This window comes from Anomaloglossus baeobatrachus, chromosome 3, assembly GCF_048569485.1.
Source record: "Anomaloglossus baeobatrachus isolate aAnoBae1 chromosome 3, aAnoBae1.hap1, whole genome shotgun sequence".
NCBI lineage: Eukaryota > Metazoa > Chordata > Amphibia > Anura > Aromobatidae > Anomaloglossus > Anomaloglossus baeobatrachus.
The window spans coordinates 511704425-511717034 of record NC_134355.1 but is presented as its reverse complement, the minus strand read 5'-3'; the positions used below and the strand labels follow the sequence as shown (position 1 = coordinate 511717034).

Sequence of the window (12610 nt, the reverse complement as noted above, 5' to 3'; positions counted from 1 at the left end):
TTGAAGAGCATGTGAGTGTCCACGCGCTCCAAGCAGCGGCCCCGTAAATCACGTGGTAAAATGTTGATCACAGAGGAAAAACGGGTATATGCCGCGCTAAAAAACCACTGGTGCCAGAATGATGAAGAATTTCCTTTTTATTAGCCATCCAACGCGTTTCAGAGATAAAGACCGTAAAAAGAAAAAGAAAATTCTTCATCATTATGGCACCAGTGGTCTTTTAGCGTGGCATATACCCGTTTTTCCTCTGATCTACATTTTACCAGGAGTAGAATGAAGCAGATTTCTTTGATAAGCCCCTGCTCGGGGACAAACACAAAAGCGAGTATACAGACTGGACAGTGTGCAGTTGCAGCTGATTCCTTCTGTGAGGTAAAACATGAAACAATTTTTATCTCAGAAAAAAAGAATGAGATTCAATCCCAAACTGTGCTATCTGTATAATCTTGTGTCCTCCACAGCCCAGGAGATGTAGTATGAGCAGACCATGTCCCTGTACACAGCCATTACATATCAGGGACATATAATATATATATATATGTGTATGTATGTATATATAATATGTATGTATGTGTATATATATATTATATGTATGTATGTGTGTGTGTGTGTGTGTGTGTGTGTGTGTGTGTGTGTGTGTGTGTGTGTGTGTGTGTGTGTGTGTGTGTGTGTGTGTGTGTGTGTGTGTGTGTGTGTGTGTGTGTGTGTGTGTGTGTGTGTGTGTGTGTGTGTGTGTGTGTGTATATATATATATATATATATATGTATATATTCATTCATTCATTCATTCATTCATTCATTCAATTCAGAAGTTGACATTATTTATTACTAGCTCTAGTGCCCGGGCGTTGCTCGTGATACTAACCGTCTTTCTCCCAGTCGCTGTCTGTCTGTCTCTTTCCTTGTCTTTCTGTGTCTGTCTGTCTGACTATTTCTATCAGTCTGTCGGTCTCCATCTCTGTGTCTGTCTGTGTGTGTCTGTCTCCTTTCCCTGTCTCTGTCTCTTTTCCGTCTTTCCCGGGCTGTCTCTCTTTCCCGGGCTGTTTTTTTTTTCTGTCTCTCTATCCATGTCTCCACCGACATTGTATAACCTCATGCATAAGCTTCAACTAACAGTTTATTTCTTCAGCGCTCTATTGGGAGACCCAGACGATTGGGGTATAGCTACTGCCTCCGGAGGCCACACAAAGCACTACACTAAAAAGTGCAAGGCCCCTCCCCTTCTGGCTATACCCCCCCGTGGTATCACGGGTTCTCCAGTTTTCAAGCTTTGTGCGAAGGAGGTCAGACATCCATGCATAGCTCCACAGATTTTAGTCAGCAGTAGCTGCTGACTATTTCGGATGGAAGAAAAGAGGGCCCATATAGGGCCCCCAGCATGCTCCCTTCTCACCCGTTGATGGTGTTGTAAGGTTGAGGTACCTATTGCTGGTACGGAGGCTGGAGCCCACATGCTGCTTTCCTTCCACATCCCCCTGGGGGGCTCTGAGGAAGTGGGATCCTGCCGGCCTCAAAGCTCTGACGCCGGGCTCCATCCACAGACCCATTTGAACCTGCTGGATACGGAGCTGGAGTACCGTTCAGGGACATGGCCCTGCACCATTACAGGTACTCTGTGTCCCCGTACACACAGGCACAGCACACTCCAGACTTGCTGGGTGTGCTAGTGCGCCGGGGACAGTAAAGGGTTACAGTCACTGCAGCTTTGCTGAGTGACTTTGTGTATTGGGAACTACCGCGCCGGACGCTCCGGGAGCGGCGGCGCGGCTGGGACTTGTAGTTCGCCGGGGACTGGGCGCCGACCGCGCTTTTACGGCGGCGGCGCTTATAAATCCAGTCCCCGGCTTCTGCGGCCTAGTGCCGCTTCGTTCCCGCCCCCTCCCTGTCACTCAGGGAAGGGGACAGACGCTGAGCAATCAGCAGCGCCGAGGGCTGGAGCCTTATTTACATGCTCCAGCCCTCTCACTGCACACTGTCGGACGCCGGATTCCCGCTCTGACTTGGGGCACGCCCACGGCCCGCCCCTCCTCACACGAGCTGGGGAAGACGCCGGCAGCCATTACTGCAGTCCGAGCTCGGACTTTCGGCAACCAGGCAGGACGGTGGCGACCATACACCCGCTTATAGGCGGGCGGTAAGCGGCACACATAGTGCTGACCCCAATATATACTGCAGTGTGTACATGTGTATTTTAACTGCATAGGTCGCTATATGCCCGCTTGGAGAGCGACACATCAGCAGCAGGAAAGCAGGTGTGCTAAGGCACAGGCTTTCTAGGCTGCTTGTATTGCACGTACTGAAGTGTTCATTTGTGTTTATGCTTGTATGCTATACACTGCACTGTACAGTCGCTAGTCTTAGCTATATTCTCCTGGAATGGCTAGACTACAGCAGCAGAAAACCAAGGGTGCTGGGGCACAGGTTTTTTTCTATGCTGCTTGTATTGCATGGGCTGCAGTGTGCATTTGTGCTTGTATGCTATACATTGCACTGTATGGTCACTCTTCTGGGCTATATTCCCCTAGATGACTAGTCTACAGCAGCAGAAGAGCAGAGGTGCCAGGGCACAGGCTTCTATGCTGCTTGTATTGCTTGTGCTGCAGTGTTCATTTGTACTTTATGCTTGTATGCTATACATTGCACTGTACGGTCACCAATCTTGGCTATATACTTCTAGATGGCTAGTCGGCAGCGGCAAAAAAGCAACACAGATTTTCAGTGCTGTTTTTACTACATGGGATGCTGTTCATGACACCGTCCCATTGTGTGCATGCTCCCCTGTAGCACTTCGTCTGCCGGGGTCTCTAGCACTTCGTCTGCCGGGGTCTCTACTAGTCGTGGCCAAAGAAACCACCTGTCATCCCTGTCCAAGGACAGGGACGGAGTTGCAGTTTCGACAGATATATTGTCATAAGATAGAGACTTGCAGTCCAGACAGGCCATGGGCAATCTTCCTGACCAACCTCATTTGGAACGGGGGGGTCCCAGGAGGACTCTCTGTATGATAAGGCAGCTCTCCAGGACTTTGATCCTGACATCGCTATCAATCCGGATACACCGGATGGTAACGCCATACGGAATGATCCTATAGCGTCCATCAATGGAAGGTTGGATCTTTCTCCCTCAGCTCCCCCAGTGGAGGAGTCAGCTTCACAGCAGGAGAAGTCCCTTTTCAGTATCTCAAACGGATATTGAGTATTTTTCTGGCCACGCTGACTTCAGAGAAGCAGTCCAGAAACACCACGCTTACCAGATAAGCGTCTTCTCCAAACGTTTTTAAGATACACGTTATCCCTTTTCCCCTGACGTGGTCAAGCGCTGGACCCAGGGTCCAAAGGTGGATTCTCCAATCTCCAGGCTTGCGTCTAGAGCCATAGTTGCACTGGAGATGGGGCTTCACTTAAAGATGCCATTCACAGACAGATGGACTCTGGTTGAAATCTGTCTAGGAGGCTATCGGCGTGTCGGTTGCTCCGGCATTCACAGCCGTATAGGCAACCTAACCTTTTCAGCTGTTCTTGCGCAGCTGGCCTTGAGCACATGTACATCTGTACCGCAGAGGCGTCCGTAACTCCGCAATGTCTGCACTGCGACTTACCCTATTAATGCTGTCCTAAAAGTACAGTCGAGGTTTCGGTCCTTCCCAAGCTCGGGCAGGTCCCAATTGTCCTCGTGCAAAAGGGCTACAAAACCTCAGACGGGCTCAGATTCCGGCCGGGCTCAATCACGCCCAAGGAAGGCAGCCGGAGGAACCGCTACCAAGGCGGTCTCCTCATGACTCTCAGCTCTCTCTCTCTCTCCGCATCCGCGGTTGATGGCAGACTCCCCCGCCTTTGGCGACATTTAGCTGCCACAGGTCACAGACCGGTGGGTGACGGACATTGTGCTCACGTGCACAGGACAGTGTTCTGTTCTCGTCCTCCGACTCCATTCTTCAGAACGGCCCCACCTCCCCACCGAGCAGATGCCCTGCTGCAGGCGGTGGACGCTCTAAGAGCAGAAGGAGTGGTGATCCCTGTCCCCCCTCAGGAACGAGGGCGAGGGTTTGTACTCCAATCTCTTTGTGGCTCCAAAAAAGGACGGCTCCTTCCGTCCTGTTCTGGACCTAAAACTGCTCAATAAGCATGCGAACGCCAGGCGGTTCCGGATGGAATCCCTCCGATCCGTCATTACCTCAATGTCTCGAGGAGACTTCCTTGCCTCAACAGACATCAAAGATGCCTATCTCCACGTGCCAATTGCTACGGAGCACCAACGTTTTCTACGTTTTGTGATAGGAGACGACCATCTTCAGTTCGTAGCTCTGCCATTCGGTCTGGCGACAGCCCCACGGGTGTTCACCAAGGTCATGGCAGCAGTGGTAGCAGTCTTGCACTCTCAGGGACACCCGGTGATCCCTTACTTGGACGATCTACTCGTCAAAGCACCCTCCCTTGAGGCATGACAACGCAGCCTGAATGTTACGCTGGAGACTCTCCAGACTTTCGGGTGGATCATCAATTTGGCAAGGTCAAATCGGTCACCGACTCAATCACTAACGTATCTCGGCATGGAGTTCACACTCTATCAGCGATAGTGAAGCTTCCGCTGAACAAGCAGCGTTCACTGCAAACAGAGGTGCAGTCTCTCCTTCAAGGCCAGTCGCACCCCTTAAGGCGCCTCATGCACTTCCTAGGGAAGATGGTGGCAGCCATGGAGGCAGTTCCCTTTGCGCAGTTTCATCTGCGCCAACTGCAAGGGGACATTCTCCGCCAATGGGACGGGCAGTCAACCTCCCTGGACAGGAAAGTCTCCCTTTCCCAGACGGCCAAGGACTCTCTGCAATGGTGGCTTATTCCCACCTCATTGTCACAGTGAAGATCCTTCCTACCCCCATCCTGGGCAGTGGTCACGACAGATACGAGTCTGTCAGGGTGGGGAGCAGTTTGTCTCCGCCACAGGGCTCAGGGGACGTGGACTCAGCAGGAGTCCACCCTTCAGATCAATGTTCTGGAAATCGGGGCAGGGTATCTTACCCTACTAGCTTTCCAGCAGTGGCTAGAAAGAGAGCAGATCCGAATCCAGTCGGACAACTCCACAGCGGTGGCATACATCAACCACCAAGGAGGGACGCGCAGTCGGCAAGCCTTCCAGGAAGTCCGGCGAATCCTCATGTGGGTGGAGGACACAGCATCCACCATATCCGCAGTTCACATCCCGGGCGTAGAAAACTGGGAAGCAGACTTCCTCAGTCGCCAGGGTATGGACGCAGGGGAATGGTCCCTTCACCCGGACGTGTTTCAGGAAATCTGTCGCCGCTGGGGTGTGCCGGACGTCGACCTAATGGCGTCTCGGCACAACAACAAGGTCCCGGCATTTATGGCACGATCGCGCGATCACAGAGCTCTGGCGGCAGACGCCTTAGTGCAAGATTGGTCGCAGTTCCGGCTCACATATGTGTTTCCACCTCTGGCACTCTTGCCCAGAGTACTGCGCAAAAAATCAGATCCGATTGCAGCCGCGTCATACTCGTCGCCCCAGACTGGCCGAGGAGATCGTGGTACCCGGATCTGTGGCATCTCACGGTCGGCCGACCGTGGTCACTACCAGGCTGGCCAGACTTACTGTCCCAAGGGCCGTTTTTCCATCGGAATTCTGCGGGCCTGAACCTGACTGTGTGGCCATTGAGTCCTGGATCCTAGCGTCTTCAGGATTATCCCAAGGGGTCGTTGCCTCCATGAAACAGGCTAGGAAGTCCACCTCTGCTAAGATCTACCACAGAACGTGGAAGATTTTCTTAACCTGGTGCTCGGCTCAGGGAGTGTCTCCCTGGCCATTTGCATTGCCTACTTTTCTTTCCTTCCTGCAATCGGGGTTAGAAAAGGGCTTGTCGCTCGGCTTCCTTAAGGGGGAAGTCTCGGCACTATCCGTGTTTTTTCAGAAGCGTCTAGCACGTCTTTCTAAGGTGCGCACGTTCCTACAGGGGGTCTGTCATATCGTACCCCCGTACAAGCGGCCGTTAGATCCATGGGATCTCAACAGGGTATTAGTTGCTCTCCAGAAGCCGCCTTTCGAGCCTCTGAAGGAAGTTTCCTTTCTCGCCTGTCACAGAAGGTGGCGTTTCTCGTTGCGATCACATCGCTTCGGCGAGTGTCTGAGCTGGCAGCTCTGTCATCCAAGGCTCCCTTCCTGGTGTTCCACCAGGACAAGGTAGTGCTGCGCCCCATTCCGGAGTTTCTCCCTAAGGTCGTATCCTCATTTCATCTTAATCAGGATATATCCTTGCCTTCCTTTTGTCCTCATCCGGTTCACCGGTATGAAAAGGACTTACGTTTGTTAGATCTGGTGAGAGCACTCAGACTCTACATTTCCCGCACGGCGCCCATGCGCCGTTCCGATGCACTTTTTGTCCTTGTCGCTGGTCCGCGCAAGGGGTTGCAGGCTTCTAAAGCCACCCTGGCTCGATGGATCAAAGAACCAATTCTAGAGGCCTACCGTTCTGCGGGGCTTCCGGTTCCTTCAGGGCTAAAAGCCCACTCAACCAGAGCCGTGGGTGCGTCCTGGGCATTACGACACCAGGCTTCGGCTCAACAAGTGTACCAGGCAGCTACCTGGTCCAGTCTGCACACTTTCACCAAGCATTATCAGGTGCATACCTATGCTTCGGCGGATGCCAGCTTAGGTAGAAGAGTCCTGCAGGCGGCAGTGACACCCCCGTAGGGGAGGGCTGTTTTGCAGGCCTAACATGAGGTATTTCTTTACCCACCCAGGGACAGCTTTTGGACGTCCCAATCGTCTGGGTCTCCCAATAGAGCGCTGAAGAAGAAGGGAATTTTGTTACTTACCGTAAATTCCTTTTCTTCTAGCTCTTATTGGGAGACCCAGCACCCGCCCTGTTGTCCTTCGGGATGTTTTTGTTGTTTGCGGGTACACATGTTGTTCATGTTGAACGGTTTTTCAGTTCTCCGATGTTACTCGGAGTTAATTTGTTTAAACCAGTTATTGGCTTTCCTCCTTCTTGCTTTGGCACTAAAACTGGAGAACCCGTGATACCACGGGGGGGTATAGCCAGAAGGGGAGGGGCCTTGCACTTTTTAGTGTAGTGCTTTGTGTGGCCTCCGGAGGCAGTAGCTATACCCCAATCGTCTGGGTCTCCCAATAAGAGCTAGAAGAAAAGGAATTTACGGTAAGTAACAAAATTCCCTTCTTTGTTCCTATAGCAACCACTGACAGTTGCTATTAATAACCTATAGCTCCCACCTCCATTCAGTTTAATGGCAGCAGTATTTGAGACTAACTGTAAAGCACGAGGTTAAATTTCTTTGTCGCTCCATTGGGAGACCCAGACAATTGGGTGTATAGCTTCTGCCTCCGGAGGCCACACAAAGTATTACACTTTAAAAAGTGTAACCCCTCCCCTCTGCCTATACACCCTCCCGTGCATCACGGGCCCATCAGTTTTTTGCTTTGTGTTGAAGGAGGCACACATTCACGCAAGCTCCACATTTTAGTCAGCAGCAGCTGCTGACTTTATCGGATGGAAGAAAAGAGGGCCCCTAACAGGGCTCCCGGCATGCTCCCTTCTCACCCCACTATGGTCGGCGGTGCTGTTAAGGTTGAGGTACCCATTGCGGGTACAAAGGCTGGAGCCACATGCCGTTATCCTTCCCCATCCCTTAGAGGCTCTGGGAGAAGTGGGATCCTAACCGGTCACCATGCACTGGGACCGGGCTCCCTCCGCAGCCCCTGGGGGAATCTGACGGACAGGAGACCGGGTATCATCAGGGACAGGCCCTGCTTCTCAAAGGTACTCTGTGTCCCCTTGGGGACGGCGCATAGAGCGCCTGTGTAACAGACGCTGCAGCGGCTGCTGTGTGATTTGTGTCGCCGGGACTACCGCGCCGACCGCGCCTGTTTGCCGGCCGCGTTACTAAATTTAGTCCCCGGCTTCTGCGGCCTAGTACCACATACTCCCGCCCCCGGGCCTGCCAGTCAGGGGTAAGGGCGGGACGCTGCACTGGACGTCAGCGGTGAGGGCTGGAGCATACTTAGGTATCCTCCTCCCCCCTCACTGAGCACTGTGGGGCACCAGATTCCCGCACTTTATGAGGCACGCCCACGGCTCCCTCCTTCTCTGAGAACGCTGGCAGCCATTGTTATCAGCGTCTGCCGGTGGAGAACTTCAGACCGAGCTCCACAGCTCTGGGAGGCCCAGGCAGGGAATCTGGTGGACACACAACCGCTGTGGGCGGTCGGTAAGCCGCACCGGTTACCAGGTGCTGGCCCCCCTGGGTGCCGAAGTGTGTATATATATATATATATATCCATATATTGTATACATTTGCTCTCCCTCACTGATTGCTCTAAGAGGAGACAACAGCATGTCGTCCGCAAAAAGCAAGGGTGCCAAGGCACAGGCTTATTTTGCAACATGTACCTCTTGTGCGGCTATGTTACCTGCAGGTTCCACCTACCCTCATTGTGTGCAATGCTCGGCCCCTGTGACACTCACTCAGCCGGAGCCTCAGCCACTGGTGGGACCCTCGGCTCAGGTAGAACCACCGACTTCCACGGTCCAGGTGGCAGGGACAGAGTTTGCAGTGTTAGCTGAGAAACTTTCTAAGTCACTTTCACAATCCATGGCTCAGTCTATGGACAGATGGTCTGCTAAGATACTAGAAGCTTTGCAGTCCAGACCGGTAACACAGGCCCCGGGCACTGTTGAATCATTGCCCCCAGGCCCCCCTCGGTCGGCGCAGCAAAGTGCTCCTGGGGTGACTCCTAGGTCCCACGGTGAGGACTCCGACACGGACCGCAGTCCCAGTCCGGCTAAGCGGGCTCGCTGGGAACTTCCCTCGACTTCATCACACTGCTCAGGGTCTCAGCATGAGGACTCTCTGGAGGATGAAGCGGAGGTGGCAGATCAGGGCTCTGATCCTGACGTTGCTCTCAATCTTGATACACCTGAAGTGGACGCCATAGTAAATGACCTTATAGCGTCCATCAACCAGGTGCTAGAACTTTCTCCTCCAACTCCACTAATAGAGGAGTCAGCTTCACAGCAGGAGAAACACCAATTTAGGTTTCCCAAACGTACACGGAGTGCGTTTTTCGATCACTCCAACTTCAGGGATGCGGTCCAGAAGCACCGAGCATTTCCGGACAAGCGCTTTACTAAGCGCCTTAATGACACACGTTACCCCTTCCCCCCTGACGTAGTTAAGGGTTGGGCTCAGTGTCCCAAGGTGGATCCTCCAGTCTCTAGACTGGCGGCTAGATCCATAGTAGCAGTGGCAGATGGTTCATCGCTCAAGGATGCCACTGACAGGCAAATAGAGCTCCTGATGAAATCCATCTATGAAGCCATAGGCGCGTCTTTTGCTCCGGCATTCGCAGCCGTATGGGCACTCCAAGCTATCTCAGCTTGTCTGTCTGAGATTAATGCAGTCACACGTGCCTCTACTCCGCAGGTTGTGTCTTTAACCTCTCAGGCGTCGGCTTTTTCGTCCTACGCCATGAACGCCGTCCTGGACTCTGCGAGCCGTACAGCGGTAGCTTCCACCAATTCAGTGGCAGTCCGCAGGGCCATGTGGCTACGCGAGTGGAAGGCAGATTCTGCTTCCAAGAAGTTCTTAACCGGTTTGCCATTTTCTGGCGACCGTCTGTTTGGCGAGCAATTGGATGAAATTATTAAACAATCCAAGGGAAAGGACTCGTCCTTACCCCAGTCCAAACCAAACAGACCTCAGCAACGGAAGATACAACCGAGGTTTCGGTCCTTTCGGCCCTCAGCCAGGTCCCAATTCTCCACGTCCAACAGGCCACAGAAGGGCCAGAGGAACTCTGATTCATGGCGGTCTAAGTCACGTCCTAAAAAGACCGCCGGAGGAACCGCCCCCAAGACGGCCTCCTCATGACTTTCGGCCTCCCCAAACCGCATCCTCGGTCGGTGGCAGGCTCTCCCGCTTTTGCGACGCCTGGTTGCCACATGTCCAAGACCGATGGGTGAGAGACATTCTGTCTCACGGTTACAGGATAGAGCTCAGCTCTCGTCCTCCGACTCGTTTCTTCAGAACATCTCCGCCCCCCGAGCGAGCCGATGCACTTTTTAAGGTGGTGGACACTCTGAAGGCAGAAGGAGTGGTGATCCCCGTTCCCCTTCAAGAATGTGGTCGCGGTTTTTACTCCAACTTGTTTGTGGTGCCAAAAAAGGACGGATCATTCCGTCCCGTTCTGGACCTCAAACTGCTCAACAGACACGTGAAAACCAGACGGTTCCAGATGGAATCTCTCCGCTCCGTCATCGCCTCGATGTCCCAAGGAGACTTCCTAGCATCAATCGACATCAGGGATGCTTATCTCCACGTGCCGATTGCACCAGAACATCAGCGCTTCCTGCGTTTCGCCATCGAAGACGAACACCTTCAGTTCGTAGCGCTGCCTTTCGGCCTGGCGACAGCCCCACGGGTCTTCACCAAGGTCATGGCAACAGTGGTGGCGGTCCTACACTCTCAGGGACACTCGGTGATCCCTTACTTAGACGATCTTCTAGTCAAGGCACCCTCCCGGGTGGCATGCCAACACAGCCTGAACACTGCTCTGGAGACTCTCCAGAGGTTCGGGTGGATCATCAATTTCCCAAAGTCAAAATTGACACCGACCCAATCGCTAACTTACCTCGGGATGGAGTTTCATACTCTCTCAGCGATGGTGAAGCTACCGCTGGACAAACAGCGTTCACTACAGACAGGGGTGCAATCTCTCCTTCGAGCCCAGTCACACCCCTTGAGGCGCCTCATGCACTTCCTAGGGAAGATGGTGGCAGCAATGGAGGCAGTTCCATTTGCGCAGTTTCATCTGCGTCCACTCCAATGGGACATTCTCCGCAAATGGGACAGGAGGTCGACGTCCCTCGACAGGAACGTCTCCCTTTCTCGGGCAGCCAAAGCCTCTCTTCAGTGGTGGCTTCTTCCCACTTCTTTGTCGAAGGGAAAATCCTTCCTGCCCCCATCCTGGGCTGTGGTCACGACGGACGCGAGTCTGTCAGGGTGGGGAGCGGTCTTCCTCCACCACAGGGCTCAAGGAACCTGGACTCCGACAGAGTCCTCCCTTCAGATCAATGTTCTGGAGATAAGGGCAGTGTATCTAGCCCTAAAGGCGTTCCAGCTGTGGCTGGAGGGCAGGCAGATCCGAATTCAGTCGGACAACGCCACGGCAGTGGCGTACATCAACCACCAAGGCGGCACACGCAGTCGTCAAGCCTTCCAAGAAGTTCGGCGGATTCTGCTGTGGGCGGAAGCCACAGCCTCCACCATCTCCGCAGTTCACATCCCGGGCGTAGAAAACTGGGAAGCAGACTTTCTCAGTCGCCAGGGCATGGACGCAGGGGAATGGTCTCTTCACCCGGACGTGTTTCAAGAGATCTGTTGCCGCTGGGGAACGCCGGACGTCGACCTAATGGCCTCCCGGCACAACAACAAAGTCCCGGCATTCATGGCACGGTCTCAAGATCACAGAGCTCTGGCGGCAGACGCATTAGTCAGTTTCGACTGCCTTATGTATTTCCTCCTCTGGCACTGCTGCCCAGAGTGTTACGCAAGATCAGGTCCGACTGCCGCCGCGCCATCCTCATCGCCCCAGACTGGCCGAGGAGGTCGTGGTACCCGGATCTGTGGCATCTCACGGTGGGTCAACCGTGGGCACTACCAGACCGACCAGACTTGCTGTCTCAAGGGCCATTTTTCCATCTGAATTCTGCGGCCCTCAACCTGACTGCGTGGCCATTGAGTCCTGGATCCTAGCGTCCTCAGGGTTATCTCAAGAGGTCATTGCCACTATGAGACAGGCCAGGAAACCAACGTCCGCCAAGATCTACCACAGGACGTGGAGGATCTTCTTATCCTGGTGCTCTGATTAGGGTTTTACTCCCTGGCCGTTTTGCCTTGCCCACTTTTCTGTCTTTCCTTCAATCCGGAATGGACAAGGGTTTGTCTCTCGGCTCTCTCAAGGGACAAGTATTGGCGCTTTCCGTGTTTTTTCAAAAGCGTCTAGCCAGGCGTCCGCAGGTACGCACGTTCCTGCAGGGGGTTGGCCACATAGTCCCACCTTACAAGCGTCCGCTAGAACCCTGGGATCTTAACAGGGTGCTAACGGCTCTTCAGAAACCACCTTTTGAGCCGATGAGGGATGTCTCTCTATCACGCCTTTCGCAGAAGGTGGTCTTCCTAGTGGCAGTCACATCACTTCGGAGAGTGTCTGAGCTAGCAGCGCTGTCATGCAAAGCCCCCTTCCTGGTGTTTCACCAGGATAAGGTGGTTCTGCGTCCGGTCCCGGAATTTCTCCCTAAGGTGGTATCCCCTTTTCATCTCAATCAGGATATCTCCTTACCTTCTTTTTGTCCTAATCCAGTTCACCAATGTGAAAAGGATTTGCACTTGTTAGATCTCGTGAGAGCACTCAGGCTCTACATTTCTCGCACGGCGCCCCTGCGCCGTTCTGATGCGCTCTTTGTCCTTGTCGCTGGCCAGCGTAAGGGGTCGCAGGCTTCCAAGTCAACCTTGGCTCGGTGGATAAGGAACCGATTCTTGAAGCCTACCGTTCGTCTGGGCTTCCGATTCCTTCAGGGCTAAAG

At 53.4% G+C, this 12610-nt stretch overlaps 1 protein-coding gene across 1 annotated transcript in view; it reads left to right on the top strand.

Annotated features, from left to right (window-relative positions):
* The window catches only part of GMPS (guanine monophosphate synthase), a 102717-nt gene that overhangs the window by 36299 nt on the left and 53808 nt on the right, over positions 1–12610 (top strand). The gene's annotated exons all lie outside the window — the stretch shown is intronic.